This window comes from Camelus dromedarius, chromosome 9 (genome assembly GCF_036321535.1).
Source record: "Camelus dromedarius isolate mCamDro1 chromosome 9, mCamDro1.pat, whole genome shotgun sequence".
In the NCBI taxonomy this organism is placed as follows: domain Eukaryota; kingdom Metazoa; phylum Chordata; class Mammalia; order Artiodactyla; family Camelidae; genus Camelus; species Camelus dromedarius.
Genome location: NC_087444.1, coordinates 64,651,922 through 64,679,215, shown reverse-complemented (window position 1 = coordinate 64,679,215; position 27,294 = coordinate 64,651,922). Strand labels below are relative to the sequence as shown.

The 27,294-nt window shown below is 44.8% G+C and overlaps 1 long non-coding RNA gene across 1 annotated transcript; it reads right to left on the bottom strand.

Moving 5' to 3' along the window:
* Positions 1–13,375: 13,375 nt before the first annotated feature.
* Positions 13,376–27,184, bottom strand: LOC116154632 (uncharacterized). Its single transcript, XR_004138546.2, has 4 exons — positions 26,949–27,184; positions 20,594–20,751; positions 19,175–19,235; positions 13,376–13,476 (listed from the first exon to the last, which is right to left on the bottom strand). It is a non-coding gene; the product is annotated as an uncharacterized LOC116154632 (long non-coding RNA).
* Between the last annotated feature and the right edge of the window lie 110 nt (positions 27,185–27,294).

Below are 27,294 nucleotides of genomic sequence, written 5' to 3'. Positions count from 1 at the left end.
ACAGGCGCCCCAGCACAGAGACTGGCTCCCCACCCCTCTCCAGGACAGATTGTTCCTACCTCTTGAAAACACTCCATTCCCATTGCTCTCCCACCCTTGTACCCCCTCCCTCCAGAAAACCCCATTGACTTCTCCTTTTGGCAGATGGCAGGCTCAACACTCCAGCCTTTCCTAACCCCTCTCTTTTCCCTCACGCCCACATCCAGGCTCTCAGCAAACCCTGTGCGCTCCGCTACAAAGGCTATCCAGCATCTGAACTCCCTCCCCATCACTGCCCTGGACCACAACACAGCCTGCTCCCTGGTTTCCCAGCTCCCATCCTTCCCTTTACAGTCTGTTCCCTCCACACTGCCAGAGGGGGCCTGTGAACTGGTGTCAGGTTCTGGAGGCACAGAGCCCTCCTGGGGCTCCACTTCACTCCAGCTAAAACTTGGTCCTCCTCTAGGTGCCCAAGGCACCACTCTGACTTCTCCTCCGGCTCCCCCTTGCTCACTGTCTGTCTGCTGTTCCTCTAACTGATCAGACACACTCCTGTCCCCAGGCCTTTGCACTTGCTTTCCTTCTGCAGGAAGCTCTTCCCTCAGTTCTTCCCACTCACCCTTAGATCTCAGAGGCCCTCCTTTCACCACCCCTCTCTGGCTCTCGGCTCTCTTTCTTTATATTTCTCTTTGCCTATTTCTTCTTTTGAAATACTTAAAAATGTTTAATTAGGAAATATTTATTTCAAACAGGAAAAAATATAACAGTCATCTGTGTCCCCCACCAACCATGTATAATAGATGTGGACGTTCTGCCATTTTTGCTTCAGAACCTTCTCCTTTCCTCTTTCCTTCTTTCTTTCTTTCTTTTTTTTTTTTTTTTTTGAGAAATAAATGACTATAGTTACAGTCAAAGGCCCAACTCTCCACCCCTCCTTTCTCTGTTCCTGCCCCTCGCGGTACCCACTGCCCTGGACTGTTCTTCCCGTATAATTTCCTATCCTTTTTCTGTATCAGGATGCATCCCCTAATAAGATGTCCTATTGTTCAATGTCTTTTAAAAAGATACATAATTAGGCTCCTACTGTATCATTTTGCAACCTGCTTTCTCCATCATCATTGTTAATACACAGAGCTTTACTTCATAAACCTTAACTCTAATTGAGTGTTCATTGTGGGAAGAAACCACAATGGACATTTCTATTCAAGGCCAGTGCAGTGTAGTTCTTTCCTCTTTCCCCCAATAGCTTTGAACCCCCCTGTTCCTGTCTCCTTGTGCCAGATGTAGTGTTTCTTTGCAGAAGTTTTTTTTTTTTTTAAACTTTTCTTTTTTTTTGCCCCGGGGGGCTACAGCAGGAAATACCTTTTACATTGGTGTCCAAGTACACACTCAGAAACACGTTTGGCCCTCCGTATCTGCAAGTTCCACATCCGTGTACTCAAACAATCAAGGATTGAAAATATATATTTTTTTTAATTCCAAAAAGTTCCAGAAAGCAAAACTTGAATTTGCTGGCTGGCAACTATTTACATAGTATTTACATTGTATTTACAACCACTTATATAGCATTTATACTGCATTAGGTATTGTAAATAATCTAGAGATAAAGTATACAGGGGGATGTGAATAGGTTATATGCAAATATTATGCCATTTTATATAAGGGACTTGAGCATCCGTAAATTTTGATATCCAAGGGGGTCTTGGAACACCCCCATGAATATCGAGGGACAACTGTATATGTAATGTCACAAAATTTGCAGGAAGCCACTCTTGTTCACCGTCTCATATACTGTATCCTGGTTCTAGTTGGAAAGAAGTGCTGATTGGTTTCATTGCCTTTAAATGGGTTATGACCCACAGTTTGAAAAACACCAGGCAGGGTGAAAGGCATTATCTGCCTCCAGTCTTAGTAAGCAGTGCTCAGCTGAGCTCAGCTGGTTGTCCCAACACTTACTCCCAGTTGCAGTTTTTATCTCTGCATCTATTTCACAACTTCCAGTCAGGCCCCTGTGAGGCTAAGGCCACATTCTAACTGACCTTCAGTGCCCCGCAACCTGGACTGGCCAGACACAGGAACCCCACCTTCGAGTATGAGTCCTGACAGAGAGAGAACCCCTTCCCCAGTCCACCGCCTGGGTCTGACCTGTCCTGGGGCGAACTCTCCGGATCTGAAGTCCGCAGCCGCCGCAGGCGCTGGGGGGGTGGGGTGCAGGGGGGCGACTCCCCGTCACTGGCTGGTGTTATCTGAATGGAGGGCACCTCCAGGGGTCTCCAGGGCTTAGAGACCAGGCCCTTGGCCCTGCCACCCTGTGGCTGCTGGCTCTGCCACTCAGCTGAAGGGACAGGGGAGTCCCGGGCACCGCCATCCTGGGTTAGTGGGGCCACACAGGGTAGCAGAGGCAGGAGCTCGGCCATGGGGAGGGCTCTGCCTGCCCAGCTGGGGGTCTTGGACAGCGATGCAGTCTCTGGAAGAGGGAAAAAGAAAGTAAAGGGGTGAGTTCTCGTGCAATCCCTGCCCCTCACCACCTCCACCTGCTGCTCCAGCGAGAGGAGAGGTGAGCTGAGGGTCAGAGAGGTCTGGGTGGGACTCCCACATCTGCCAACACCCTCCTAATTGACCCTGAGCCTCAGTTTCCTCTTCTGGAAACTGGAGGTCCTGATGGTGACACCCTAGGGAGGCTGGGCAGCATCAGGGAGCCCAGGGCTCAACACAGCAAGTGGTCAGTGAACATCTGTTTATGCCCCGGGGCTGGGATTTATTTTCTATGAGTATTCACCAAGGCCAAGCCCTGGGTTTCTATACACCCGCTACCCTAGCTCCCTTCCCCATGCAGGGCCAGGAAGGAGCCAGGCCTGAAGGGGCCCCAGAGGCCTTGGGCCTGAGTAACGGCTGATCAAGCGGAGAAGAGACTCAGAATCCAGGATTTCCCTTCCCTGTTTGCTCAGTAATTACCCCTCCCAAGACAAACAAAAGGAGAGAGCAGACCAGTTCCTGAGGTTGTGGCTGTGATACTGGAGGCTGCCTGGGTCTGGGGAGATCAGATTAGTGTCTGTCTGTTCTCACAGCAGAACACGGCAAAGGCTTCTTGGCACCCAGCTGCTGGGTGAACAGGGAAGGAGGCCCCGTGGGACCCTAGTTTGGGAAGACCCTGACCCTTAAACAGGCCAGGCCTGGACCCCAGAGTCCTTCCCAGGCACCCCGATGCCCCTACCTTATGGCTTCCTCCTCCTCCATCCTCACAGGCTCTGCTCAGACTTCCAGGGTAAGGGCAGGTGACCAGGCCCTTCTCTCCCCCAGGAGTCCTGGCTGGGCCAAAAGAGTCACGACCTTGCCAGCCAGAATGGCATGTCCGGCTGGAGTCATGTTCCCCTCTGGCCAGCTGTTCCTGGGAAAAGGGACGGAGTGGGGGTGGGGACCTTCTTCCCACAGAGGAGGCCCTTCCGTCTTGACCGCCTGGTGGAGGAAGGGGCTATGCTCACCCTCAGCTTGTACTGCTCCACCTCTCCCGGTGGCCGGCAGCCAGCTGCCATGTAGCTTCTGTCCCCACTCCTCTCCCAGAACTGCTCCTTCAAGCCCAGGGATCACCCCCAGGTGGCCATATCCAAGCCTCCTTCCAGTCCTCATAGAGACCTTAGAGGCGGGGACCTGGGAGACCCCCTTTCTTCTGGGGGTTCTCTTGGCACTCAAAGGCACCCTGCTGACAGCTCCACCTCACTTTTGTGCACAGCTCCATCTCCTCCACCTGATCTGTAAAAGCTGGCATTAGCCATGGAGCAGCTTTCCAATTTTATTACATAACAATATGCTAAAGGCTCCATATCAGGAGTTACCAAGTATATCAATAAAATGAACCCCATCACCCCACTTACCCAGTTTGAGAGCCAGCACATCACTATGAGTGCCCCGTGACTGCCCCATCCCACCCCTGCCTCCCTTCCAGAAGTTTCCATCACCCCTCATTTGTCCATTATCATTCCCTCACATCTTAAAATTTTTTTAAAAAATCAGGTTGGTATGCATTCCTAAGCATTATAATTTTCGGTTTTACTTGCTTTCGAGCTTTCTAAAGTGGGGTCATATCACGTGGCACCTTCTGTGACTTGCTTTTCTCCTTCAGCATTATTTCTGAGATTCGTCCATCATGGAGCAGGAAGTCCCACTCCATCTGTTTTTGTTGCCGCACAATATCCCTTTGTGGGGCTGACACCATGGTTTGTTTATCCGTTTCTCCTGCTCATGGGCACTGGGGTGTTTCTGGCTCGCTGCTCTGATGAACGGAGCTGCCCTGAATGTTCCTGGATATGCCTCTTGGGTAGCTCCTGGGTTAGCCAGCATCCCACCGATCCCCGGGCCTGGGGGCCTCACCTGTGCAGCTGTGTCTCTAAGTGCTCAAGTTGGTCGCATGGCTTTGTCTCGCCCTGCGTCTGTAAGACACTGCGTCAATTACTTTAACTCTAAAGTAAGTCCTCACATCCGGGGAAGAAAGTCTTTTGATCTTGTTCCTTTTCCATCAGAGTCAGCTTGGCAAGTTCCAAGGAGGGAAAATCAACCGTGGGAGTTTGTTATGCTCTAGTCAACACCTGGTAGCTTTACAATACTGACTTTTCCAAAGTGTCCACATGGGGTCACACTCCATGTATTTAGATATGTTTTAATGTCACTCTCTGAGTGTTTAGGGTTTTTTTTCAAAGTCCTGCCTTGCAAAATGCACGTAACACAAACGTTACTGCCTGAACCATTTTTAAGCGTACAGTTCTGTGGCATCAAGTTCATTCACGTTATTCTGAAACCATCACCACCATGTGTTTAGGTACTTTTGAAAAACAAATGTTTCTTGTTAAGTTCCATCATGTCTTTTTTTAGACTTTTTTTTTCCCCTTTGGTAGTTTATGTTTTAAAAAGCTTTTTTTGTGTGTGTGACAGATAATACATACAAGAAATGGCATAAATACAAATGGTTTAATATATGCTTATAAAGGGAACTCTCATGAACCTACCACCCAGGTCAAGAAAAAGTACATAATTGCCCAGCCCCCACCCTCCGCCAGCCGCCGCCACCGCCACCGGTGCCTTCCCAGCCAAACCCTCCTCCCCTCCAAAGACCTTCTTTGTTAATCCTGCCTTCCCTTTCTTTTTTTTTTTTTTTTTTTTTAGCGTTTTGCTACCTGAGCACATGTTCCCAAACACCCGAGTTTAGTTTTGCCTGCTTCTGAACCTCATATAAATGGAGGAACACACTGTGAAGTCTTTTGTGTTTGGCTTTTTCCACTTAACATTCTGCTTGTGAACCATCCACTTTATTGTGCATGGCTGAAATGTGTTCATTTTTCATATCATATTTTATTCCACTGAGGAAATAAATTGTAGCTTAAATACCACTATTGACTTATCAATTAGGTGGATGGATATTTGAGGTCTTCCTAGTTTGGACTGTTAAATATAGTGTTACGGTAAACATTCTCGTACATGTCTCTGTGTGTTCCTCTCTGTCACGCATCAAGTATCTATCTATCCACCCATCCACCCATCTGTGCATCCATGCATACATCCACTGTGGGTGTTTCAGAGCTTCATTGGTCCATTTGTTTATCCCTCTCCAAAAAACACAACAGCCTAATTATGATGTGTGTGTGTGTGTGTGTATCTCAAGGCTAGTTGAAAAACCACATATATATTATAAATATGTGCATATATGTATATATATTAATTACATACACGTGTGTATATATGTATATAGTGCATTGGCTTTTCCTTTTCATGTTAGCTCTTCCATCAGACATGCAGGATCCTTGCCCGTCAGTTCATATTTAGAAGTGGGGCCCAGCATGGGGCTCAGCCTGCGGTTTAACAGCTGAGGGGGCAGTGAAGACTGAAATAAGCCAATATTTTGCAGAATAACTTCAAGAGTTCTGTTTAGGACAACTTGTTGGTGATGCTGAGGGAAGGTCCAGATGGAGAGGTCCAGTAGGCAGTAGGCAGACAGAGACCAGGACTGGCCCCTGCAGCCCCCCCCCCATGTTGACAGTGATCACCCCCTACCCATCACGATGTGTAGATTGAAGGTGTCCCTCACCTCCCCCGGCGCATCTTTTCCCAGAACCCACCCTTCTCTTCCTGCACAGGAATCCTGTCTTCATGAAAAATGGAGCTGGATTCAAATTCTCTCTTAGGGGTTGAGTGAAGTTCATGGCTGGTGTTAGGACTGTGGAAAGAAGGAAACTCGTCAGAACCCAAGGTCCTTGGAAACAGGAAGGACTGGCGTGTGGAAATGAAATCCCAGACAGAGCAGGGCTACATAAGAACACCCCATGTGAGCACCCCCTGCTCTGTGAAAGTCCCCATGTTTCTCCATCTCAGATCTGTGAGGGTTGAAAACCACTTGCCTCTTATTCCATTATTTCTGTTTCCCCTCATTCTGGAGAGTAGCAGGGTCATGAAGCTGCTCACTGGCGCTCCTCCCAGCTGGGGTGGGGTGGGGTGGGGTGGTGAGCTGAGGGCGTCCAGATTGTGTGCCATTTCTGCAGCATTTTCCCACATGAAGGTTGATGCCCAGAGTCTGTGCTGACTTCCATCTTCCACTCCCATGTGGGTGCTTAAAAGAGCGTAGGTTTGTGTACTTCTGATAAATAATAAGCTATAATGTGTTATTTGCGCTCTCCGGATACTTCAGGATTTCCTGACTGTTAATCTGTTTCCAGTGAACTGTGACTTCTGGTTTCGCCTCTGAGTGTGTCCACAAGGGGTCTGGTGATTTTTGACTTCCTACTTAATCTCACCCACGCCCCCTGCGTACGTAACGTTTCTTTCCCCAAGTGTCTGATTTGAACAAATCCCTTCCCACACCCCGCACCCTGGGAAAGTCCCAAATTGTCTGATGTCCTCCCCTTCTGTTCTCTGTTTGTATATTGAGAGCTGTCTCTTTGGGCTGAACTGAGCCCCATTTCTACAAAAGAGATGGGCATTCCCAGGTGCTAAATGGCTGTCACTGGGGCCAACCAGACAGTCCCTTCCGGCCACCCTCTGCCTTGACCTCCCATGCAATGTCATTGGGGCGTCGGTTTCTCATGAATTTCCGCTTTATCTCCTCACCATCTCGGGGCAAATTGTGGGTACTGCTGCTCTCAGAGCAAAGACACCCGGTCCGAGACCATTTCCTGCCCTTGAACTTGGGGCTACCTGGGGAGGAAGCTTGGTGTACCTTGAGTTCCCAAAGAATTTGCACCTCAACAAGGACAAGGTAGGAGGGATGAAGATGGATTTTTTTGCGTTTTGTCAACCAGAGCATGAAGGACTGGGTTTCCCAAGGGTTTCTTCCTTCCCCCGAGTTTCCTTCCCAGTATCTATTTTTCTGTTTTGCTTTCTAATTTTATGTATTCTTTTCCTCACCCTAAAAACCACAAAGAGGGGCCCAAGACATAGTCTAAGACTGGATGGCCTGTTATAAAACCTAAAGAATTGCATTTTTTTCTTATCATTTGGGTTCATTTCTGCAAGGAATCATCAGGACCAAATGTAACATTTTCTGTAGAAAATGACCATTTTGGAGGGCTTTATAAGCCCCAGTAAAATTTCTATTCTGTATTTCACCCGGCCTGGGAAATCTTCAAGGAAACTTCTAGATATTGGAGGCTTCATTTCAGCAGTGAGGGTGGGGGAGCCTTTTGATAAACTGCAATGGTTTTCTAGGCTGTCTCCCTTCCCAGTGACATACCTACTGTTGGCTGCTCTTCTAGAAAATGGGACTGAAGCCACAGACAGACAGACAGACTTGGTTCCTGTGGTCAGTGAGCTCACAGCCCTCACCTGTGCAGCATGGAAAATGTTATGACCTCCCTCCAAGGCTTCTGAGAGAATCCAGTGAGATAATATAAGTTAAGTGCTTCGCCTAGGCTTAAACACACAGTGAGCCTCCCATCACTGTTTTAGCTTTTGTTACATGTTCCCGGGTCGGGGCAGGGTTTGAATGAGCACGTATGGTTCAGGATTTCAACAACCACGCTCTGCAAGATGCTGGAAACCAGATGCTGGGGAAACAGAGCTAGAAGTGTAAGAAAATTCTAGAATGCTTGTCATGTCCCCAAGTTGGTTTTGTTTAACTCTGGGCGTTCTTCCACATCACTTGCTAGGCAAATCTTAAAATGAGAAGGAGATGCATGCTTGCATGCTAAGAGACCGAAGAAGGAAAGAACTGGAGTGATTTCATTTTGCTCCACCGTCACGTCTGTGAGAAGGCGAGCCCTCCAAACAGGGCAGGTTTAATGTGGTTAATTTCTTTTTCTGTTTTATGTATCGGTATCATGCATATATTTTGCTTTTATTAAAAAAATTTTTTTTAATTTAAGTATGGCTAATTTTAATAGGAAACAAATGGCCTTGTTCCTGCAAGCCTGAGAAAGGGCAGGGCGGCAGCAGGGGAACCAGCCGCCCAAGCGGAGGAGGCACAGGCTGCGTAAGGAGCAGCCGGCTCTCCATGGAAACCCCACTGGGACGGACGGGATCACAAACACACTCCGACAGGCCTGCTGGGGCCATCTCAACTCTTGGACGTTAAGCAAACACTACCTGAACTCAGTTCAGAGATGGGGGAAAAACCCAGTCGGGCTTGGGAAAGTCTGCATTCAAAATGCCTTAAAAATTTCAGTGTGAGTGGTGCACACGTTACAAATGTAAATGGGTATTAATAAAGTTACACTGTAAATGACCCCTGTCTGTGCTTCCTGGGGCTGCCGTTACACACTACCCGGGACCTGGCAGCTTACAACAGCAGAGATGTGCTATCTCAGGGTTCTGGGGGCTGCAGGCCTGAGTCGAAGTGTTGACAGGACCACGCTCTTTCCAGAGCTCCACGTGGTCCTTGGTCTGTACCCGCACAACCACAGTCTACACCTCCATCTTCCTGTGGCCTTCTCCTCTCTGAGTGTCTCTTCTCAGGACACGTGTCCTTGGATTGAGGGCCCACTCCTATAATCCAAGGTGATCTCAGAGACTTAATTACATCTGTAAAGACCCTTTCTTCAAACAAGGTCACATTCACAGGGTCTGAGGGTGAGGCTGTGGACTTACCTTTCTGGGAGGGTGGTGCCCACCATTCAACCCATCACATCGTTCAAGAGAAGAGACTGGCAATATCCACTAAAGGAGACATGTGAGGATGATAATGGCAGCTTGACTCATGGCAGCCCCAAACTGGAAACCACCCACATGTCCATCAACAATAGAATGATTAAATAAATAGTGATAGAGTCATACCCTATGGCAATGAGAATGAGCAAACTCTCACATAGGCATCAACTGAGGTGCACGTCCATTAACATGAAGTTCAAGAGCAGGCAAAACTAATCTGTGGTGCCAGAGCTCAGAGCAGTGCTGACCTCTAGGGGTTAACGACTGGGAGGGCACAAGGGAGCTTCTGAGCTATTGGAAGTGTTGTATATTTTAATATGCATGGTGACGGTGCACATATGAAAAATTACTTATGCACATTACTGTATGCATGCTTACCTCAATAAAGAGATAAAAAATAAAATTTTAATAAGCTGCACTATATTACCAACATTAAACCTATTAACAGCTTTGTTGAAGCATACTTGAAGTACGAGAAACTGCACATATTTAAGCACGCAATTTGATGATATTGACATATACATACAGTACTGAAACCATCACCACGACCAAGGTGACCAACATGTCCATCACCCCCCAAAGTGTCCTCTTGCTTCTCTCCACATGCTCCCCCATCCCCACAACATGAACAAGTTTATGTTTAAAGTTTTTGCAAATAAAATGGCTGCTGAATGCTTTCTTTCAGGAATTACACCAAACCAGCAAGGAGAACTTAGAAGCAGATGTGCACCCTCCACTTCCCGCATAACTGGGGGGTGGCGTGGGGTCTCTGAAAGACCAGACCCTGGCCTGGGACGACAGGCGGCCAATACAGTGAAAGCGAAACGGGTCTAAGGGGAAATCAAGGAGGATCACTCCCCGTTATGACCTCAGGCTGAGCCTGCGAAGCACAGGAGGCTCGTTCTGACGGGTAACGAGCAGTTCCTTGGCTGGAACAGGAAGAGTGGGATGTACAGTCTGGCAGTTGGAACTTTCCTGTAACTGCCTGGCATTGAGATCAGACAGGAAGCCGCCGGCAGGGGAGATTATAAGGTGCATTGTCAGGCCTTTCCTGCTGCCCCTCCGGGCCTGCTGGGGCAGAGATGGTTAAAGGGCTCACAAGAGCAAGTAGCCCTCTGAATCAGGAACTCCACTGGAACCCAGGGAGATTTCCAGCTGGGCAGGAACAGCAGCCCCCACCCTCACCTTCAGCCAGTTGGGATGAAGAGTTCTCCTCATTCATGGGTCAGAGGTAACTGGAAGGTTTTTTGTTTGTTTGTTTTTATTTTGTACTTTTAAATTTTTATATAGTTGATGGATTTAGGGTTAGAGACTTGATGTTTGCAACTCACTGTCAATGCATAAAAAATAAGCTGAACCAAGCAGAGTGAAATGTTAGTGGCAGAATCTAGGTGGCAGGTATACACAGGCATTCATTGTACAGCTCCTTCAGCTCTCCTGAAAGTTTTCATTAAACAGTTGGAGGAAAAAAGGATACGCTCAGGAGTAGAACAAAGATGTCAGCAGAAAAAAGGAGAAAAGCCACAGTAGAACAATTTCAGATGAAGATTACGTAAGTGAAAGAAGCTGCTGGGCTGCGAAGCCCAACACACCCAAAGAATAAATTCATCACACATGTTGAAAAATGAAATAAATAAAACCGAAGATAAATACAGAGAATAATAATAAAAAGCACACCTGGGACTTCTATCAACTAGCAATCAACTGGAAACAGGATTAAACATATAGAATTCTTCAAAGGGCAAAACGGCGTCTCTTTTGAACAGGAAATACACACAGACTTCAACTTCCTTTTCCTGCCCCACGGAAAGCACCAACAGGAGAGCTAGCTGGCCATGACTGGGGAAGATAAAACCAACTTCTTCCCATGGTACTGACTATTTCTACCTGCACCGCCCTTCACAGCTCTTGGATCAGAGGTTAGAACCTGGCCCCAACACCCCACCAGCCGACTCACGGCAGGTTTCACCCTCTGCGTCTGCTTCTTCCCTTTCTCAGGTTTAACTTTGCAAATCCCTCCACTTCATGTGTGAGTCATTCATTCCACAAATATTTCATTAAAGTGCTAGAGATACAAGGGGAAATAAATTTACAAAGGGAAACAAGTTCTTTGCATTGAAGAAATATATCATGAAATCATGATCATGATCATGATCATGATGGCTAGCACACATTGAGAATTTACTCCATACCTGATGAATCTTCTGTGGAAAATGAGAAGTCATATAAATCAGTGGCCATCAGGGAGGAGATTGCCTGAGAATTCCAGGATGACAAAACAAACCCTCCACCTAGGGGAGGAGAATGGAGAAGAAAGAACAAAGACAAAATCCCCAGAAATGCTCCCAAACAGTGAAGAAAGAGAGAGGTCAGAAGTTAGAAATTGCCACATCCTGGAAATAGTACTTAGAAAATCAGGAAATTTAAGAAGGCATCTTCTTGTTTTAGTTCTGCCTGATTCATCCTGTAAATTTCAGTATATCTGTTCACCTCTCTGTCACTTGGTTTTCCACTACTGTACAGTTAACTTATCACAGATGGAATTGTGAAAATGAAATAATGTACATAAAAGTGCATTGGATTGTAAAGCACTATATAAATAGGAAAGAATAAATATTTTAAAAAGTCTATCATAACACTGCCAAGCTCCCCAGTCCTCCAGGCACCTTCTTTCTCAAAGTTCAACTCACTGCTTCCACCACCAACCAGGGTCTGCCCAGGTCACGATAGCATTTGTGGAGGGTGCTTCATCCAGCAGACACTGCAGGGGAGAAGCGACACATTTCCTGCCCTCAAGGAGCCCCCGCTGGAGATCAGGAGGCACCATCACCGATCAGGGAGTACTAATCAGGGAGTATCATCACCAAGACCGGCGGGGGTGGGGGGTAGAATTTCTGTCTGAGGAGCTGGTGCTTGACTTGGGTCTTTGAAGCCCTTTGAAAGCGAGATAACACTGCCTCAGAGCTTCACATTTTCACTTTTCCCTGACTTCACTATAACCTGGAGGCCCCTGAGGTCCGGGGTCTTGCGTCCCAACAGATCCCCGAGGCTGTATGTCCTTCTCCGGCATCTACACCCAGGTGGACCACAGAGCACACGCAGGTTTTCTTACAGGAAGGAGTAGGCAGCAATTCTCAACCTTGGCTGCACGTTAAAATTCTCAGGGAGAGCTTTTAACAATCTGGACCCCAGGAATGTCAAAATCAGAATTTCTGTGGGGTAGTGCCCTTGCATCAGGAATTTTTTAAATTCCTGGGGTGATTCTAACATGCCTCCAAGGTTGAGAAGCCGTGAGCTGGAGTGCTCCTCTAACTTCAGTGTGCACACGCATTGCCTGAGTCTTGACAAAATGCGGATTTTGATTCAGCTGGTCTGGGTTTGGGGCCTGAGATTCTGCTTTTCTGACAAGTTCCCAGGGGAATGCTGCTGGTTACTGGACCAAGGTGGCAGAAGGGAGCGGGAACTCAGGCCACGCTCCCCAGCCATAGGGATTGTGGTTCTTGTGCCCCCTGGTGGTCAGAAACTCCCTAGCAGCACCCAGCCCAGAAAAACTGATACAATTTCTGGAGTATTGACAGATTTTTCCCCACAGCCAGACCACTGACATCTTCATTTCAGCCTTGTAATAACCTGAGCACAAACCTGCCTAGATTCCTGACCCTCGACTCCTGACTTACAAAACTGTGAAGTAATAAATGGGTATTGTTTAAGCTGCCAAATTTATGGTAATTTGTCTTGCAACAACATAAACTAATAAAGGGAGTTTTATAGGCTTTAGAATAACGGGTCAGGTGAGAATCCTAAGTCTACTGGCTTGTCCTGGAAGCTCTGCACAATATCTCTTTTCTAGCCCAGGTGGATGGATCTGTTCCCAACTTCCAACCCAATGGGATAAAAGGCAGAAAGGATGGTATTCCTCATTTATCAAGATTATACTTGCTGCCTTATTTCTTCATGACTGCACACTTTGTTTCACCTTATGGTGTCTGTTGTCACTGACATTCATGAAAGCTCAAGGATGGTGCAGGGGGCTAGTTTATTCTCTGTGGCAGACTGTATTTCTCCAAAGACGAGTCCCAGCCCGTGTGCCCGTTTTATAATATGATCTTGACACTCCTCCATCAAGAAATTGGATCTAAGTTCCATCCTCTTGAATCTAGCAGATCTAAGACTATGGTGAGAGTGATGTGAGGTGACTTTCGAGGCTAAGTCATAAAAGGTGACAGACATATCTGCCTGGTTTGCTCTCTCAGGATGATCATCCTTGGAACCCAGGCACCATGTTGTGAGGACGTCCAAGCAGCCATCCAGAAGGGTCCCCTGCAGGTGTCCTGGCCACAGCCCCCACTGGGAGCCACCATCAACTGCAGACTTGTGAGAGAGAGAGAGAGAGAGAGAGAGAGACAGCCTTCAGAAGATTCTTTCTTCAAAAAATGCCCCAGATATGAGCTGCTTCCACTGAGCCCTGTCCAAATTGCAGATCTGGGAGCAAAATAAATGCTTTAAATCTCTAAACTTTATCTCATTGTTATGTGAGAGTAGGTGACTGGAACACCCTCAGACTCTCTCTGGAGGACAACACACTGAATCTAACTGCGTGTCGGGGTGGGGATGGGGAACCTTTGGTTTTGATTAATTACAGGTGAGTTACCTGTTTTTTATTAGTTCCTATTTTTTTTAAAGGCAGTCTCATTAGAAAATAAGTTCAGTGCTAATAAACTATTTGGAAATCAGCCCTGAGATATTTTTAGAAACATCGGCATTTTTATGACTTTTCTTCTTTGCTATTTAATTCTTTTAAAAGGCTGTCTCCTTAGATAGTTCTCAAGAATAGTCAAGACCCAGAGAGAAGGATAGTGTTAGGTATTTGTTTGCAGGCGCTCCCCCACCCGTGGGAGGCCGAGTTCTGAAACGGCCTCCGACAACCTCCACCTCCTGTTACTGGGTCCCTTGTGTAATCCCCTTCTGTGAGTATGGACCTGACTTCATGACTTGATTCCCAACAGAATATGGCAAAGGTGAGGGGATGTCACTTCCATGGTTGGTTACAAAAGATTGTGACCTCTGTCTTGCTGGCAGACCCTCCCAATTGCCCTTTAGCTTGCACACTTTGACGATGCAAGCTGCCAGGTTGGAGAGGAGGACCCGAAGGCAGCCTCTGGCCAACAGCCAGCGAGGAACTGAGTCTAACAGCCCTCAGCCTATGAGAAAAGACATGAACTTGGAAGGGTCCCCTTCCCAGCTGAGCCATGAGATGAGACACCAGCTCTGGCTGGCTCCTTGACTGTAGCCTTGGGAGAGACCTTGAGCAAGGGACGCAGCTAAGCTTTGCCTAGACTCCTGACCCACAGAAACTGGGAGATAATAAATGTGTGTTGCGCTAAGCCTCTAAGTTTGGGAATAACCTGTTAGGCAGCAATAGATAACGTGGATACACCCGCCCTCCTCGAGCTGCCGCGTGTCATTTCGTTATCAGAACCCCAGTCACACGCAGGCTGAACATGTGCCCCAATCCACCCCCGTCAACACCAGGGTTCTCACCCGGGTGTGCCCGCCTCTGTCCAAGTGAAGCAGTATTTCAGTTCTGCACTGGCCGGCTGGCTTCCTTCTTGGTGTCTGGACCTGTGTTTGCTGAGCCTGTCTTGGAACATTTAACTCTATGCATCGCCCCAATAAATCTCCCCTGGAGCCTGGGTCAGATTCCATCTGAATCAGGTAAAACCTCAGACACAACGCTCTACCCCTGAATATTGCAAATTCATGTGTCCTCCCCCTGGGCTAGGCTGAGCTTGGGCTCTGCAAAACATGTGGCTTCCTCAGGATACACCGGCTCTTCCTGTGGCAGGAAGGACCATTTCCTCCAAGTCATGAACTTTCTCTCATTTGAGTTCCTGCCTCTTGTTCTCTGACAGCTCTGCACTGGGATCCTTGGACCAGAAGCCTTTTTGCTTCTTAATGTTGGAATCTGAAAAGAAGTCTTATCCAATACAGCTGCCTGGGGAATTTTTTTAAATTTCTACCCAATTTTTTTGACTGAGGAATTCTAATCCTTGCTTATATTATGTGGCAACATTAGTTGTTTCCCCTACCTTCATACCCTAGATCTTTCTTTTTGTCTTCACACATTACATTATTTATTTAATGGAGGTACTGGGCATTGAACCCAGGACCGCGTGCATGCTAAGCATGCGCTCTACCACTGAGCTACACCCTCCCCCCTTACACGTTCCATTTTTTACTTACATTCTGTAAACCAGAACCAAAGCACCACATACCAAGAAAACCAAGAAAAACGGATCTGCTTTGGTTCTCAAATACTAGAGGAAAGAGCGCTTCCCCTGGATTTGGGGTTCACATCTGCAGTGGTTTCCAGGCCCAGACATAGAAGAGGATGTTTTCCACATTCTGGAGCTAAGCAAACTCTAGGTACCGCCTAGTCACCTCCCACATCATGGAAAAGGATTCAGCAGGACTAGTTAGGAAACCACCACACAGACGCCAGGACTGCAGACAGCTGCGGTCACAGCCCTAGTGGTCTCTGCCAGAGGGGAGGAGCTGGGAGGGGTGAATAACATCTGGTGGGTGTGGAGGCTTCTCGGAAGAGCTGGGGAGGTGGCTGGCTGAGGAATTCCAGCAGGAGATGAGGGTGGCCTGGACCACCATAGCTGGCGGATGATGGGGAGTCTGCAGGGCTCAGACACCGCCTGCGGGAGCAGGGGGACAGGGGGGTGAGGCGTGAGTCAGGTGCATGCTGGCGAGGATAATGAGCCCAGGCAACTGCACCTAAACTCCCAGCCTGCAGGGTGCCCCCATTTGAGTGGCCCCCGATATTTAAATGCGGGTGCTCTCCAGGGCTCAGTCCTGGCTAGGAAAGTAGTCAGAACTGGGGACCCCCCTCCCTGTACCTGGATTCAGGCTCCCACACTCTTGCTGGGCTGTCCTTAGTGCGGCTGGGCCAGAGCTGCTCCCCTAATCTGTCATTTTGTGGGGTTCCAGGCCTGGGTTTGCCGACTCTGTGTCCTCTCTCTCTCTCTCTCCCTCTCTCCATGCCTCTGTCTGAAACAACCTTCTCATTTCTCTCTTCCTGACTGATGAGAAATGCTGGAGAAGGAATAGATTTGGAGGGAGCCCTTTGAGAGGGTTGTGAGATATTCATTGGAAATACAGACTGAAAGTACAGAGAAGAGCTGGCACTGTAACTCTGGAAATTAGGAGGAAAAGTACAGTATTCATTGTCAGGGGGATAAAGGAACTCATCTGAGGCAACAGAAAGCCAAGAGGCACCAGGACCCTGCGGCAAAGACCTCAAAATTTAGAGTCTGGGGATCGGAGGGGTGGGCAGGAAGACTCATGTAGGTGGACAGTATCAATACAGGACAGGTTAAAAGGGGGAAAGGCAGTGAGGAGGGTAAGGAAAACAGGAGAATGTGATGGTTGAGAAGGTCAGTAAGGCGGGAGGTGCAGGAGAAAGCGATTTGGGTCAAATACTGCAGAATGGTTGAATAAAATCCATCCATTCCTCAGAGCATTTATTCATTCAACGGTCTACACCTTCCCGTCAATTCAGTCGTCAGCCTCCAGATTTCCATTAGTCAGGTGTCATCATTACTCTTTTAATTATTCACCTCTTAAATCATGAATTTACTTCTTTTTCATTAACTTAATCCTCACACCAAGGGCTTTTTGTGCACCAGGACACTAGGCACAGGCGGAGACCCAAACTCACTGCCTGGGAGAAAGTGAGGGATGGGTTCAGCCGTGTACACTGATGGCTGCTGGCCACCCAGGGGATCAGAGCCAAGCATATTGCTGATGGTGGAGGAGCGGGAGCAGGGCAGGGTGGGGACACTCCCAAGAATAGGTGCCGGGGCGCTGAGCCGATTGGGATTTTGTCCAGGTGTCAGGACAGAAGGTTGAGGCCTGGACTAGGTCCTGGAGGAGAGGCTGTGGACTGAGAAGTAACCTCAGGGAGGGAGATCTTCCCAGAAGGACAGGCCTGGGCGTTGGAAGAGGAGGCAAAGGGAGGAGTCTGGAAGGTTCGCGATCAGGCCATTCCCACCCGTGTTTGTGTGCCAGCTGCCCTTCCACATGCACTGTTTTCTACAACCTGTGGTTCAGAGAAGCTCAGACACCACGTCCTCAAAACTGCAGACCCAGTGCCCGCTGACATTTTAGCTTTTGGCTCCTCCCACTCTCACATTTAGACCCATAACCTCTTTGTTTACTGTCTCGCCCATTCATTTATTCATTCAGAAAATGTTTGTTGTGGCCATATTGTGTCTTGGCATTGAGCTAAGATCAGGGGTTATATCAACAAATAAGATCCATCCTTCGTGCCGAATGAGCTAACATAATAAAATATTTCTCATCACAGTAAGCATGAATTGAGCGCGTATCATGAATAAAGCCTTTTATATTGAAGTTAATGTTTTCCCAAATGCTGTAAATTATCTTCGTCCCCTCCTGTCACCCCTGCTTTACAGATTAGGAATCTGTAAGCACAGAGAAATTAGATGTCCTGGCCAATGTCATAGTCTTTATGAGGATTCAGAACAGACATATGAGATCCAAAAGCCCTTATTTTTAAGTATTTTCCAATGCCGGATCGCAATTTGGCCTTAATTCAATCTGAATGAGCCACGCATCCCAGGGTGGGACCCAGGCCTGGACAGAAGCCATCCTGCACAGGGAACCAAACCAGGGCAGCTGGAGAGAGTTCTCTAACCACAGGCTCTACTTAGAAGATACCTGGAAGGTTTACTCGGGTCTAACCCTAGATGATCATATGGTGTCTGCTTTAAGGACTCGCTTTGCTAACAGGGTTTGGTGAGGAACTGAGAGGCTTTTCAAAAACATCTTCTTAATTAGCAAATACTCATCTCACTGAGAGCCATGCCTTAGAGGATGCAAAGTCTGATAAAACAAAATCCACACAATGCAAACTCATGGCTCTTCAACTTAAACGACTCGAGGGAATTTTGTTCCACTAAAACTTTATCTAAAATTTTTTTATTTTAAATTTTTTTGGGGGGTAGGTAGTTAGGTTAACTTATTTATTTAATTGTAGAGGAGGTACTGGGGATTGAACCCAGGACCTTGTGTATGCTAAGCATACGCTCTACCACTTGAGCTACACCCTCCCCCTCTTCTAAAAAACTTTTTTAAAAGAATTTTTAAAGATATACTTGCCAGTACTGCAGGGAAGAAGGACATTGGACTAAAGATTGTCCAACTTTAAAGAAAAAAAAAAGCCAATAATTGCAGGAGTCCCAGTGCCTCTCCTCCGAGGAATATTTTCCTGTCTTCCTCAAGCCACTCTTGAATGCTGGGTGAAGTGATAATCTCAATCTATGAGCACCCATCATCTTTCTGGTAGACCCTGGAGCCACCTCTTCCACCCTCAACACCTCACAATTCCCGACCAGAATTCCTCAGAAGACACAAATCTCCTCCGTAGTGGGGTTATTTACCACATGACCTGTCCCTTTAAAAACCCCTTTCTGAGAGTTAATTTTTAAAATAAATAAATAAATAAAATAAAAATAAAAAATAAAACCCCTCTCTGTATCTCTTGGACCCCATGATGCTTAACATAGCTTTTTGTTAAGTTCCACAACTCCTTTTACTACATCGGGCAGAGATTTCATTTCTTTCTTTCTTTTTTTAAATTGAAGCAGTCAGTTACAGAGTGTCAATTTCTGGTGTACAGCACAATGTCCCAGTCATGCATATACGTACATATGTTCTAACTGCTATTTGTAGTGTTACTGTTTCATGTTCACGCAACTTTGCAGACTCCTCCCTCTCTGCCTCCCTCACTTGGTGCTTGGACAGCTCTGATGGGTGACCTGCATTTCCTTGACCCCTCGCAGCATCCCAACCCTGGCTAATCCCCACATTCTGAACATGCTCACTCACAGTCCCAACTCACTTTGGGCTAAAGGAATGACAGATGTAGGACAAAAGCAGAGTCTTTTAAGAGTGCGGGGGCACCTCACTATGCATCTCCCGAAACTAACCCAATACTGTACAACCGGAGGTCATTTATAGTCTCAGATCTATTACTCACGGATTCCTTGACAAAGGGCTTCTCATCTCCGCATCTGGCCCCTGCGACACACCTGTTCTACCTGTAAAGAACCCAATTAGATACAAGAATTATGAGCCATAAAAAAAATTGTAAAACCTACGATTGTTTTTGTTCCCAAACCCCAATGCTATCCTCGCTTCTATACCCTCCAACACTACTGTTTTCATCACTGTTGACTTAGGCTCTGCTTTCTTTGTAATTTCATCACAACTCCCAATACCTGTTTGCCTTTCCGTGCGAAAAACAACAGTCTACTTGGACAGTCACGCTCCAGGGATTTTCAGAAGCCCTCACTTCTTTTGCCAGGATGTAAAGTGTAAAACTAAAGAATTTGGTCTTGTAATTCAACCCTCATTCAATACGTAGAGGACCTTCTTTGTTCTACTAGGTTCAGTAACTCATAGTCACACCCAATACTTATTAGAGACTCTGGCTTGCAAGGAACATAAGGTTTCAAGGGACAAAAATGCAACTTTGCTGTCTTCCGGTGCATTATCTGGGACACTATATCTCCCTAAGGGAAAAACTTTGTCCTCAGAACTATCAAGACCATTCTTAACTACACTCTGCCTAGAACAAAAAGACAACTCTGAGGCTTTCTAGGATTAACTGGATACTGTAGGACGTAGACTCCGACTTTTTCTGCTGTTGCATCCCCTGTATTTATGGTGTAATTTAGGAAACTATGCTTGAACTTCTACAACGGGACTCATTTTCCATGAAGGCATTTGAATCCTTAAAAACCTCCCATTTCTCTGCCTCCAGCTTGGGGCTCCCAAACCACCCTTGTCTTTTCCCTATTCATTCATGAGAGAGCAGAGCTTGGTTTAGGTGCCCTATTTCTTTCTTTCTTTTTTTTTGGTGGTGGGGGGAGGTAATTAGGTTTTTGAAACATTAATTATTACTTTTTTTTTTCTAAATGGAGGGACTGGGGATTGAACCCAGGACCTTGTGCATGCTGGGCACACACTTTACCACTGAGTTATACCCTCCCCACTAGGTGCCCTGTTTCAGAGCCATAATAGAAACCAAAGGCCCCTTGGGTATTTTAGCCTCACTTTAGACCCTGTTAGTAAAGCATTCTCTTCCTGTTTTCAAGCAGGTTGTGGCAAAATTGGTCCAAGATACAGCTGATCTTCTGCTCAGTCATATCCTGAAATTTATGTACCCCAGGCTGCCCAAATCCTTCTCCTAACTGAAACACCCAATACTTTTCCTTGACCGCCACCCTTCTGGTTTCCCCTTCTCACATCACTGTTCCCTGCTCAGAATCTTAACCCTGACACTCTCCTTCCTGTCCCAATTGAAGGATAACCACAGACTGCACTGCAGCCACCTGCGCGCTAACCCTTCCTCATCCTGACCTCTAGAGGTTCCCCTTGCAGAACCGGAGCTCACCCTTTTTGTGGATAGAGCTGATCTCTGCATCTCAGAAGGAACATTCCAGGCAGGATCTGCTATTACAGATTTCCAAAGCCCTGTGGAGTAGGAGTCACTGCCTGACACCAGATCATCGCAGAGAGCAGAACGTGTATTATCCCAGGCCCTGCACTGTACTTAAGAACAAGAGAATTAACATCTATGGAGATAGCACATACGCATTTGAGTTAATGCCTGCCTAGTATGTCAAAGAAAGCCAGGGGATTTATGACTACAACTGGAACACCAACTAAAAATGGGAAATGGATGGCTGATCACTTAGAGGATTTATTACTGAAAGAAGTGGATGTATTTAAAATAGAAGCTCATATGGGCAGTAAGATCCCAAAGCAAAGAGGGAACTTGTTCATTGATAAACATGCTAGCAGCTCCTCAGTCTGCCCCAATCCTGCTACAACCAGAGAGAATATTAAATTTACTCTGCCTACCACCTGACCCTCGAAGAAAGGAAATGAAAATCTCTCCATGCAAAGCCCCAGAGATTAATAGGCTAACTGGAAACAGCTGGATGTCTTATTCACCCAGATAAACTTTGGAGACACCCAGATGGTCATTTAGTCTCTCCTCAATCCCTTGCCTGAAATTTCATCTTTGGCATTCACAAAACAAGAAAGAAAAACTAGATCAGCTCCCTGACTGATGACAGTGGGAGAATTGTACTCCCTCCCTGGAACAAATGGTTTCCTTTTGCCTCATCTGCCAAAAACAGATGGTACAGGAAGAGAGCCTCCTCCAGCGGGACTCTTTCTCTACTGGCAATGAGATTTTATTCAGCTCCCGGTATTTTATGGTTGTGAATATGTCCTTGTCATTATTCACGTGTTCTCTCATTAAGTCAAAACTGTCAAAGTGACAGTTTCTCACTTTCCTTGTATTTTAAGTGACCTTGACAGTTTTGAGTAGCACTGGTCAGCTCTGTTGTCAGATAGGTGTCTCTATGGGAATTTATCTCATGATTTTTTTCATGAATAGGCTGGGTTGATGGGATTTGGGGAAGAAGAGCATAGTGGTAAAGTGCCATTTTCCTCACATCATATCAAAGGCACTGTGGTATAATAATATATTTGGTCTTTGTCCCTGGTTCCTGAAAAAAAGCTCCTAAAGCTCTTGGAATTAATCAACAGATGCATAAACAAATGCATTTGATAAAAATCCAATACCCACTCATGTTAAAAAAATAAATCTTGGCAACCCAGGAATAAAGGGGAACTTCCTCAACTTGATAAATAACATCTTAAAAACCTATATCATACTCAATGGTGAGAAACTAGATTCTTTCCCACTAAGACAGGAACAAGGCAAGGATGTCCCCCTCACATCACTCCTATTTAACATCACACTGCATTTCCTACATAATGCAGTAAGACATGAAAAAGAAATAAAAGGTATATGGATTAAAAAGAAATAAAACTGTTTTTGTTCACAGATTACATGACTGTCTATGTAGAAATTCTAAAGAATTGGCCCCAAAACCCCCTCAAAACAAATAAACAAAAAAAAATCCTCTTGGAACTAATAAGCAATTATAGCAAAGTTGCAGGGTACAAGGTTAATGCACAGAAATCAATTGCTTTCCTATATACTAAAATGAACAACTGGAATTTGAAATTAAAATACAGTATCATTTACATTAGCATGAAAAATATGAAATACTTAGGTGTAAACCTAACATAATATATACAAGATCTACATGAGAAAAACTATGAAATTCTGTTGAAAGAAATCAAAGAAGAAATAAATGCAGAGATATTCCATGTTCATGGATAGGAAGACACAATTTTGTTGTGATGTCGGTTCTTCCCAACTTGAAGTATAGATTCAATGCAATTCCAATAAAAAAAAAAAAATCCCAGGAAGTTATTTTGTAGACATCAATAAACCTATACTAAGTTTACACAGACAAGCAAAAGACCCAGAATAGCCAACCCAAAATCAAAGGAGAAGAATCAATTGGAAAACAAACACTACCTGATTTCAAGACTTACTATAAAGCTACAGTAATCAAGACAGTGTGGCAAAGAAATAGACAAATAGATCAATGGAACAGAATAGCGAGCTCAGAAATAGACCCAAACAAATTTAGTCAACTTTTGTTTGACAAAATAGCAAAGACAATTCACTGGAATGAGGATAATCTTTTCAGCAAATGGTGCTGGAACAACTGGACAGTCACATGCAAAATGGATCATGGTCTAAATTTAAAATGCAAAACTAAAAAACTCCTGGCAGATAGCATAGAAAATTTAAATGACCTTTTATTTGGCTATAACTTTTTATATACAATACCAAAGGCACAGTCAGTGAAAGAAAAAAATGATACGCTGAACTTCATTAAAATTTAAAACTTCTGCTCTGGGAAAGACACTGTCAATGGAATAAGGAGACAAGCCTCAAATTGGGAGAAAATTTTTTCAAAAGAAATATCTTGTAATGGGCTGTGATCCAAAACATGCAAAGGACTCAACTCAAAAGAAAGAAAATAAACAGCCCAATCAAAAAATTGGCAAACAATTGAATATATGCCTCGTCATCAAGATGGAAAATATGCATATGAAAAGATGCTCAGCACCAGACATTATTAGGAAAATACAAATTAACACAACCACGAGATACCACTACACACCTATTAGAATTGCTAAAATCTAAAACACTGACAACACCAAACGCTGGTGGTGAGGAGTAACAAGAACTCTCACTCATTGCTAGTGGAAATGCAAAATGGTACAATTTGGCAGTTTCTTACAAAACTAAGCATATTTCTACCATACAATCCAACAGCTGCACTCCTTGGTATTTACCCAAAAGAGTTGAAAACTTACATCAAAAAAAAAAAAAAAAAAACACTTGCATATGGATGTTTACAGCAGCTTTATTCATAATTGCCTCAAAGTGAAAAAGTAACCAAAATGTCCTTCAGTATGTGAACGGATAAAGTGTGGTACATCTAGATGGTGGAATATTATGTAGCACTGAAAAATGAGCTATCAAGCCACGAAAAGATATGAAGAAAATTTGAATGTATATAACTAAGTGAAAGAAGCCAATCTGAAAATGCTACATATTGTAGGATTCCAACTTTATGACATTCCAGATAAGGCAAAACTATGGAGACAGTAAAAAGTTCAGTGGTTGCCAGGGGTTAGGGGGCAGGGAGGGATGAGTAGGGGGAACATGGGATTTTTAAGGCAGTGAAATTATTTTGTATAAAACTATAATGATGGGTACATGACATTATACATTTGCCAAAACTCACAGAAAGTACAACTCATACAGTAAATGCTAATGTGAACTATGGTCTTTGTTTAATAATGATTTGTCAGTTGATGAAATGAAATTCATATTTTATGGCAAGACAAGAAAAATTTAAACATAAAAAGTTTCTTTGCCTATTTGGACCTCCTTCCTCCCCTTCAGTGTGTATCGTGCATCTGCATTAACCTCCTTAGGAGATAATGTTTCTTCTTAATCTTGGAAGGGGCCACAATGACCTGCTACTCACTTTGTACATGCAGATCTGGATTGTATAAAGTGCCAGTATGTCATTAAAGTATAACCCTTTGTCTCAAAAATGTAGATAACTGTGCTTTAGCCTCTAACGGGCAGAACAGTCCTCAGAGCTCTCTGAAAGACCATCCCCTGGGTCATAATCCTGAGGCTGGCTCAAATAAAATTTTCCATTTCTTTCTTAGATTGACTAGTGATTAATTTTTCTTCAACACAGTGTTAGTTCATGGACTGGAGCAAATGCACCACATGGATGCAGATGTTGAATGAGGGAGGGCCTGAGTCATGTGTTGGGGAGAGAACCTGGGAACAGTGTACTTCCTGCTCAGTTGTGAACTTAAAACTGCTCTGAAAAATAGTACCTATTGATTTTTAAATTTAATCTCTCCTGAAGGGCATTTTGAGCCATTAAAAGTGCCTGACGTCTCATATACAAGGCAACCCCCATCAGGCTATCAACTGATTTTTTTGCAGAAACTTTGCAGGTCAGAAGGCAGTGGCATGATATATTCAAAGCTCTGAAAGGGAAAACCTGCAGCCTAGGATACTCTACCCAGCAAGATTATTATTTAGAATAGGAGAGAGAAAGAACTTCTTAGACAAGTGAAAACCAACAGAGTTCATCAATGCTAAACCTACCCTAAAAGAAATATTAAAGGGTCTTCTCTAAGTGCAAAAGAAAAGGCTGTAACAAGAAGTATCTATAGGAAAGGAAAAATCCTACTAGTAAGGCACCTATATAGTAAAGGTTGAGGGTCAATCACTTAAATGAACTAGTGCAAAGATTAAAAGACAAAAAAATTGTAAAATCAAGTGTAACCGCAATAATCAGTAAAGGGATAAATATGAAGATGTAAAACACGACATAAAAAACACAAAGTGTGTAGGAAGGGAATAGAAAAAGTAGATCTTTTAGAATGCATTTGAACTTAAAGGACTACCTGTTTAAAACAAAATTTTTAAAAAAGAAGGCAAATGAACTTAAATATAAAACAGAAACAGACTCACAGACATAGAATACAAACATGGTTGCCAGGGGGAGGGGAGTAGGAAGGGACAGACTGGGAATTTGAGATTGGTAGATACTGACAGGTATATATAGAATAGATTAACAAGTTTATACTGTATAGCACAGGGAAATATATCCAAGATCTTGTGGTAGCTTATGGGGTAAAAGAATATGAAATTGAATATATGACTGAAAAATCATGCTGTACACCAGAAATTGACACAGCATGGTAAACTGACTATAACTCAATATAAAAAAACAAAAAAAGCAAATAGATACAGTTATAGGTCAACATATATGAACGCTGTGGTAACCACAAATCAAAAACCTACAATAGATACACAAAAACAAGAGAGAAAGCAACACAAAGATACGGCTTAAAGAAAATCATCAAACTACAAGGGAAGAAACTAAAAGGAGAAGACAAGAACAAGGAAGAACTACACAAACAGCCAGGAAACAATAATAAAATGGCAATAAGTACACACCTCTCAATAATTACTGTAAATGTCAAAGGACTAAATCCACCAATCAAAAGACATAGGGTGGCTGATTGGATGAAAAAACAAGACCCATCTATATGCTGCTTACAAGAGACTCACTTCAGAATTAAAGGTACACACTGAAAATGAGGGGTTGGAAAAAGATATTTTATAAAAAAAAAAATGAAAGTCTGCCATTTGCAACAATGCTTAGTGAGACGTGTCAGACAGGGAAAGACAAACACTATGTTATTGCTGTGGACAAAGAATGTTGCCTGACATTTCAGTAAACAAAGAATGTTGCCTGCCATTCCAGGGTCAACAGAAAAAAATGCACAACCTAAAAGTTGAGAGTTACATTTTATTTGGCAGATGGAGGAGTTCAAGCCAGGATGACAGCCTTTTAGATTGCTCTGAGGAACTGCTCCCAAGAGGTAAGGGAGGAGCCATGCATGGTATATGTGGGTTTTTGCAACAAAGACCAGGTAGTTGGAATATCAAAAGATTATTGTTAATTAAAGAAAACCAGACTTTAGTTACTAAATTTAGCACTTTTCTATTTATGGGAAGATGCAAGAGTCTGGGCTCATTGAAATCATTCCTTTGATATGCACCTAGCTACCCAGGGCCAGTGTCCTCTTCTTTCCCGTGCTGAGTCCCCTCTGGGTGTACTGCTGAGGGTGGCTGCAGAGGCTGAGGGCTTGGCAACGGGCAGCCTGCTTGTCTCCATCCTGCGTTCCCTCCCGCTCACCGTCTGGGGTAACTGTAGTGGCTTGATGGCTGCAACATCTTTTGTTTACTGATGTGGCAGGCAACATGTTTCATTCACACCAGTAAACAACAAATGTTGTTCCCCAAGCAGGCATCAGCCACTGCAGCTGCCCCTCCTCCCCATCCCCACGATGCGCCCCAGGGAATTTAGGATGAAGAAAACTGTTAGTTAAGATGCATATCAAAGGAGTCATTTCAGTGAGCTCAGACTCTTGCATCTTCCTATACATAGAAAAGCACTAAAATCATTAACTTTAGACGTCTGTTTTTTGTGATTAGCAGTAATCTTTTGACATTCAACTAAATGTTTTTTTGTGGTCCCCCCCAGTAAAACTCTTACTTATCCTGGCTCCTTCTTTACCTCTTCTGAACAGTTCCTCAGAGCTATCTGAGCGGCTGCCTTCCTGGGCTATAGCTCTCACTAATGCTGCAAATAAAACATAATTCTTAACTTTAAGGTGGTGCATTTTTCCCCCAGTCAACACCCCAAGCATATAACCAGTTTCAAGAACAATTTGTTAAACAAATACCCATTTATTCCTCCTACCTATTCAACACGCTCAGGCTCTCCTTCTCAACCCCTGGAAGGTTTGTTGACACACGGCAGGCTGGGCCCCCTGGCCCAGGATTTCTGAGTCCCTAGCTTGGGGTTATTGCCCGAGAACTTGGCTTCTTGTTAACCAAATTCCCGCATGATGCTGATGTTACCGCTTTGAGAAGCACTGAACTATAGCAACATTCAACGTTAGCACACGAAGAACCAGTAAATTAGATACCATCTTCGTTTTTCAATGTGAATCTAGGTCCCAGGGAATCTGAGAGGTAAAGGGGCTTGCCTACGTCCACACAGGCACGTGTGAGTCTCGTAATACGGACCTCTGGCAGGACTTGGC